A 6,656-nucleotide genomic window follows, 5' to 3' on the forward strand; every position below is an offset into this window, starting at 1 on the left:
GCTGATAAGGTACCTGTCCACGCTGCCACAGCGCTATAAACCCATGCCGACACAATCGACGGTCTGAGTAGTGTACCAGAATGTGCACGCTATCTGTAGGATCCCTGAGAATAGCTGTTACATCAGGGCTACCCTTTTGGGCAAACGTGACACCCTAGGGGAAGATTCCCATCCTATCCTGGCCCTAGTGGGGAAAGGATACTGCCTGAGAATTCTTTGTGGGAAACTGCAGTCTCTTGTCTGGAGATTCCCGCTCTTTTTCATCATGAGAGGAGGGAAATTTACCTCAGCTTTCTTCCCCTTAAACATGTGTACCCTTGTGTCAGGGACAGATGAGTCATTAGTGATATGCAAATCATCTTTTATTACAATAATCATATATTGAATACTTTTCTGCCATTTTGGCTGTAACTTTGCATTATCATAGTCGACACTGGAGTCAGACTCCGTGTCGATATCAGTGTCTATTATTTTGGATAGTGATCATTGAGAGACTCTGAAGGTCTCTGCGACATAGGGACAGACATGGGTAGATTCCCTGTCTGTTCTCTAATCTTTTGTGCAATAAATTCACCTTAGCACTTAATTACACATATCCAAACAGGTGTCGGCGTAGTCGACGGAGACACCCTCACACACACATATTTGCTCTATCTCCTCCTTAGGGGAGCCTTTTACCTCAGACATGTCGACACACACGTACCGACACACCACACACTCAGGGAATGCTCATCTGAAGACAATTCCCCCACAAGGCCCTTTGGAGAGACAGAGAGAGAGTATGCCAGCACACACCCCAGCGCTATTAACCCAGGAATAACACAGTAACTTAATGTTAACCCAGTAGCTGCTGTTTATATTGATTTTTGCGCCTAATTATATGCCCCCCCTCTCTTTTTACCCTCTTCTACCGTGTAACTGCAGGGGAGAGACTGGGGAGCTTCCTCTCAGCGGTGCTGTGGAGAAAAAACATGGCGCTGGTGAGTGCTGAGGAAGAAGCCCCGCCCCCCTCGACGGCGGGCTTCTGTCCCGCTTTCATGTACAATTTTGGCGGGGGCTCATACATATATACAGTGCCCAACTGTATATTATGCTAACTTTTGCCAAAGAGGTCTCTAATTGCTGCCCAGGGCGCCCCCCCCTGCGCCCTGCACCCTACAGTGACCGGAGTATGTGGGTTTAGTGTGGGAGCAATGGCGCACAGCTGCAGTGCTGTGCGCTACCTCATATGAAGACTGGAGTCTTCTGCCGCCGATTTCGAAGTCTTCTTGCTTCTGACACCGGCTTCTGTCTTCTGGCTCTGCGAGGGGGACGGCGGCGCGGCTCCGGGATCGGACGACTAAGGGTGCGATCCTGTGTACGATCCCTCTGGAGCTAATGGTGTCCAGTAGCCTAAGAAGCAGGACCTAGCTTCAGAGAGTAGGGCTGCTTCTCTCCCCTCAGTCCCACGTAGCAGAGAGCCTGTTGCCAGCAGATCTCTCTGAAAATAAAAAACCTAACAAAATACTTTCTTTTTAGTAAGCTCAGGAGAGCCCACTAAGTAGCACCCAGCTCGTCCGGGCACAGATTCAAACTGATCTTTCTTAAAGTGCCCTGTATCCTGCGGAGCCCGTCTATTCCCCATGGTCCTTACGGAGTCCCAAGCATCCACTAGGACGAAAGAGAAAATAAATGCGCGGTCTGAGACTGGATGTATATATCAGAATACTCATACAATATATTCTGGCACAAGTACGCTTGTTCTTAACTAACACTGTCTTATAATTGACATGTAGAATACATAAGCGTCTGTAAAATCACAGCGCTGATGTACAGGCGGATTTACAGAGGAGACCTTGCCCTGCAGTCCCGGAGACCAGTCGCAGCTAATCATAGAAGATGGCGCACAGCGCCTCAGTCAGGGAGTGAGGGAGAGTGTGAGGCAGCTCCAGGGCGGGAACACCAGCAGTAGATGGCGCCCGGAGCTGGGGGGGAGGGGCTACAGGTCAAGCGCCTTCTCCCCTATACTGGTCCTCACCACCTGGTACTATAGAGTCTCAATAAAGTGGTTATTAATATATCCGACCTGTATTCCTATGCCCTGGTGGATATAGTGGGGTCCCTGCTCTGTTACAGTGTCCACGCCAGCATCGCAGTACGTCTCCTTAGACTGCGACCGGAATGCGATTTAATGGTGGGACCCTCTTCCCTCCTCCCTTCTGTAGCAGCCACGCGTACCAGGAGAGCGCTGTGACGTGTGCCCAATGCCGGAGCGTCCCCGCCGCAAGTACCCGGGAACAGAGCCAGCGGAAGTATGCAACTCCGCTGGGGAGGTGACGGAGCCACAGCACAGAATGTCACTCTGATATGTAAGTGCTGCGGCCCTTGAAGTCTTCTAAAAGCTTTTTCAGGGATGCCCAGTGCGGCCCCCCCCTTGTTAAGTGACCTGCTTCTGCAGGCACCAGCTCGAAACTGAGCTCACAGTGCCTGGAGGTAGGGTTATAGAGGAGGCCCCAATGCATCCTGGGACAGTCTAAAGCTTTAGCCTGTTGGTGCCTGGATCAAGAACCATCTCTACACCCCGATGCTTCCCTGTGGAAACCAATTTACCCCGCTGCAGAAATAGTTAACTTTATATACAGTGAACTTAGGCTGCGGTACAGGAGGTTATGCTGCGGGAAGGGAGGGATAGGGTTGGTAGAGGGTTAGTATACTTACCTACCAGGTGTCTGGATGCTACTGTCGGTCATGTGAACACCGGTCTCCCGTCCCCCAACAGACACTGCACAAAGTGCACAGATGAAGATGATTTATGATGCTGGTCACTAATGTCTGTTGTTTTAATGATAATAATGCAGTTTTCACTGTCACAGAGTGTCAATCAGAGATAGCAATGCGCCCTGTTGCCTAGCAGCAGCATAGAGATGGGAGGGATCAGAGCAGTCACGTCTGAGGCAGATGCCAGTAGCTACAGTAATTTACTGCAACTAAATACTACCCCCAGGGCTATCCAATTAGGCCCAATGCCGGCACTTATTGGGGATTTTGTTTTGCCTGCCGCTACATCCATTTTGTTTGCCAATCATGGCTGGTGTAAATACATAAGTCTGTGACTCCTTACAGATCCTGAAATAAAATCGAGGCCAAATTTTTTTTTTGCAATTGCGAACTCCCCCCAGTGTTCAGGTCTAATTGGATAGCCCCCGAGAGTCACAGATACAAGCCAGTCTCCAATGAACCCAAGGTGGCAGAGACTGAAATAACCTGGCGTGTGACGGGCCCAGTAAACCGGTATAATAATAATACCAAGCAAACATAAGTGGCTCTGGGGCAGATGTATTAACCTGGAGAAGGCATAAGGAAGTGATAAACCAGTGATATGTGAAAGGTGATAAAGGCACCAGCCAATCAGCTCCAATATGTAAATTAACAGTTAGGATCTGATTGGCTGGTGCCTTTTTTCACCTTGCACATATCACTGGTTTATCACTTCCTTATGCCTTCTCCAGGTTAATACATCTGGCCCATTATCGGGTAACTGTACTAAATCGCAGCTTTTCAAGTTACTGCTTCACAGTGTGTTTAGGCACCAAATTTAAAGTGGCAATGATATTAATAGACAAATATTAGCTTGGAAAATCATTGAAGCTTTAAATTTCAGGATTAAACACACAAAGAATAACTTGCTAAAGCTGGCACTTTATAAATGTACCACTAAACTTATTTACAAACTAAAAACATGCTTGGAAATGCAATGCTAGCGTAGACTTTCCTACTTTTATGGGGTGTATTCAATAGCTGTCGGAAGCTGCCGTCTTGTTGGGAAGACGGCAGCTTCCACAGATTTCGGTTGGAAGGGGTTCTGACCTATTCAATATGGGCAGTCTTTTTCCGACAATTCGGGAATTCCTGACTTGCTGGAAAACACGTGGATCGGCGGGAGCGGTGCGGCGGGCTACGGGATTGGGCCAGGCACCTCTCTCCCTGCAGCGCAGCTCTGGGCGGCTCCAGCAGCTCCCGTGACATGAGTTTTTCACGATTTCTTTCTTTTTTTTAACCTTTCCATACTTAACGATCCTCGTGGACTACAATTGGGAACGGTAACCTGTGCCGAGCGCAGCGGAGCGAGGCACCTTGCCCGAAGCATGGCGAGCCATGCGAGGGGACACGGTGCACTAATTGGGGTTCCTGGTCACTGTACAAAGAAAATGACACAAAAAAATAAAATAAAAACCCCATGTCGACCTTTTGACCTGTCGACCTAGACCATGTCAACCTAAAGACCCTGTCGAGTCGATCAATAGTGGTCGACCTAGACACTATCTACCTTATATACCACACCCGTGCTGCAGGGCGGACCTGATACGTCTGTGAATGCCTTCCCTCACAGCCGTATTGGGTGCCCACACGTCTATGCCATAGCAATAAACAAGCGAACAAACGCTATATGGAGAAGTGTGTGCACACCCTAGCCTCAGAATGAGATTAAGTCGCTATGGGCAATTTCTCTCTCAAAAGTCTGATACATCTCTGCCACAGAAAAAGGGATTAATGTTCTCAACAACGTTTTCACTCCACTCCCACACTAGTAGGCATACTAATACATACATAATACATACAGTATAAGAGGTTCTATGTGATTCAATTCTAACACTAACCTGGCTTACTCATTAGCTAGAAATGCGTGATAAATAACACTAGTCAGTAAGCAACACTACCATAGAGAGCAGCACAAGGGCCAAGCTGCCATAGTACTACAGTACTTTACGCTGTCCTCTCGCATCTACAGCTGTACTACTGAGTCAGTGTCTACCTCTATCAACTACAGTAGTGGTCCAGAAAAAAAGTAGCATAGAGTATCAGTAAGGTGCGGCTAGAGCGCCCACCCTTACCGGAAGTACTGTCTCACTTGTCTCATGGACTGGATGAAGCCTCTTGTCGTCATCAGGATGCGACGCGGTTTTTTGATTCTCGGTAAAAAAAAATGTCTCCCTCCGTTGTTCAGGCCTACCGGAGGCCAGGAGTAAGCTAACGGTGAGCTGTGTGTGTGCCTGGCTCCAGAGCACGCGATTTTCCTGCACTTGTGTTCATATATGTAGTTTTTCCTTCCTTCCTAGATGCATGTATGTATGTATGTATGTATGTGCAGCCTGCTCATTGCAGTGGAGCTCCCACTGTCAGTGCTGTGAGCGGTATTACATTCAGTACCGGCTGCATGTGCTTACTCTTATTCTCCTACTCCCCACAGATCGCCACCCGGGAAGCTGTGACTAGCAAGAACATAAAACATGTGTTCAGTGTGTTCAGCCAGGTGCCTGGAAGGTATGCACTCGCACTCCTAGTGCTTGCCCATAGTGTGGCTAGTTCTGAGTTGCACACAGGTCTGTATGTTGTTCGCATGTGGGATACTGATGATATCAAAGCAGAATGTTTAATTTAAACTGTACGCACATCTTCATGCGCACACATCTCACCGCATTTTTTCCCAGTGCGAGATCTGCTGTCATCACTATCATCATTAGTACTTGCACCTACCCCATGCTGGATGCAAAGGAACTGTCCTGAAGTAATCACCCACTCGACATATGCACGTCTCCGAATAGGATGAAACTGGCTGCATCCTCTTGAGATGGTCCTATGCTATGCGTACGCTCAGTTGACACCCTGAGATGCCCATTTTACGGCTGGAGAGAAATGGTTGGGATGCATCTGGTGAAGAATCCCCCAGAGATGCGCTAAGATGCATATGTTCACTACAGCATAATGAGCAGTTAGCTAAAGTTTGCTAGATGCAGCCACATACTGACCTGTGTGTTGCTTAGAACCAGGGCCAGCATCCTGATGCCTCTCCCTTCTCACTGTACAATTCATCATTTTGTTTTGCAGTGAAAATGAGAAGAAGCTGACCCTTGACCAAGTCTTTAGAGCTGTTCTAGAGGAGGAAATCGTAAGTTAGCTATTGATTTTATCATAATATTTGTTTATAGAATGTTATTCTATAACAATGTACAATTACATTGATGGCTGGAGTGCGCTATAAAGCTGGGTACACACCTAAAGATTTATGTCAAATATGTCTTGTTGGAACCAAAATCTGCTAATGTATGTGACCAAATGACAATCGGCCATTTGCTCTCTAATACTGGAAAACAGACAATGGTCGTTCAGATAATTTGATTAAATCAGTTTAGTATAAACAAATGTATATGAACAATCATTTTTGTCCGTTTTTCTAGTGCTTGGGAGTAAATGGTTGATTGGCAATTGCTCATCTAAATTACCTGATTCTGTTCCCACCAGACAGATAAATTCTTTAGGTGTGTTCCTAGCTTGCTCCCTCCTCCCCCCTCCCCCCCTCCTCCCCCCCTCCCCCCCCTCCCCCCCCTCCTCCCCCCCTCCTCCCCCCCTCCTCCCCCCCTCCTCCCCCCCTCCCCCCCTCCTCCCCCCTCCCCCCTCCTCCCCCCCTCCCCCCCCTCCCCCCCTCCTCCCCCCCTCCCCCCTCCCCTCCTCCCCCCCTCCTCCCCCCCCTCCTCCCCCCCTCCTCCCCCCTCCTCCCCCCTCCTCCCCCCTCCCCCCCTCCTCCCCCTCCTCCCCCCTCCCTCCCCCTCCTCCCCCTCCTCCCCTCCTCCCCCCTCCTCCCCCCTCCTCCCCTCCTCCCCCTCCTCCCCCTCCTCCCC

The 6,656-nt window shown here is 49.0% G+C and overlaps 1 long non-coding RNA gene across 1 annotated transcript; it reads left to right on the forward strand.

Moving 5' to 3' along the window:
• Positions 1-4,983: 4,983 nt before the first annotated feature.
• On the forward strand, positions 4,984-5,930 carry LOC134929279 (uncharacterized). The gene is made up of 3 exons (XR_010178439.1): positions 4,984-5,013; positions 5,228-5,301; positions 5,866-5,930. It is a non-coding gene; the product is annotated as an uncharacterized LOC134929279 (long non-coding RNA).
• Positions 5,931-6,656: the final 726 nt, after the last annotated feature.

The sequence above is a fragment of the Pseudophryne corroboree genome, chromosome 5 (genome assembly GCF_028390025.1).
Source record: "Pseudophryne corroboree isolate aPseCor3 chromosome 5, aPseCor3.hap2, whole genome shotgun sequence".
In the NCBI taxonomy this organism is placed as follows: Eukaryota; Metazoa; Chordata; class Amphibia; order Anura; family Myobatrachidae; genus Pseudophryne; species Pseudophryne corroboree.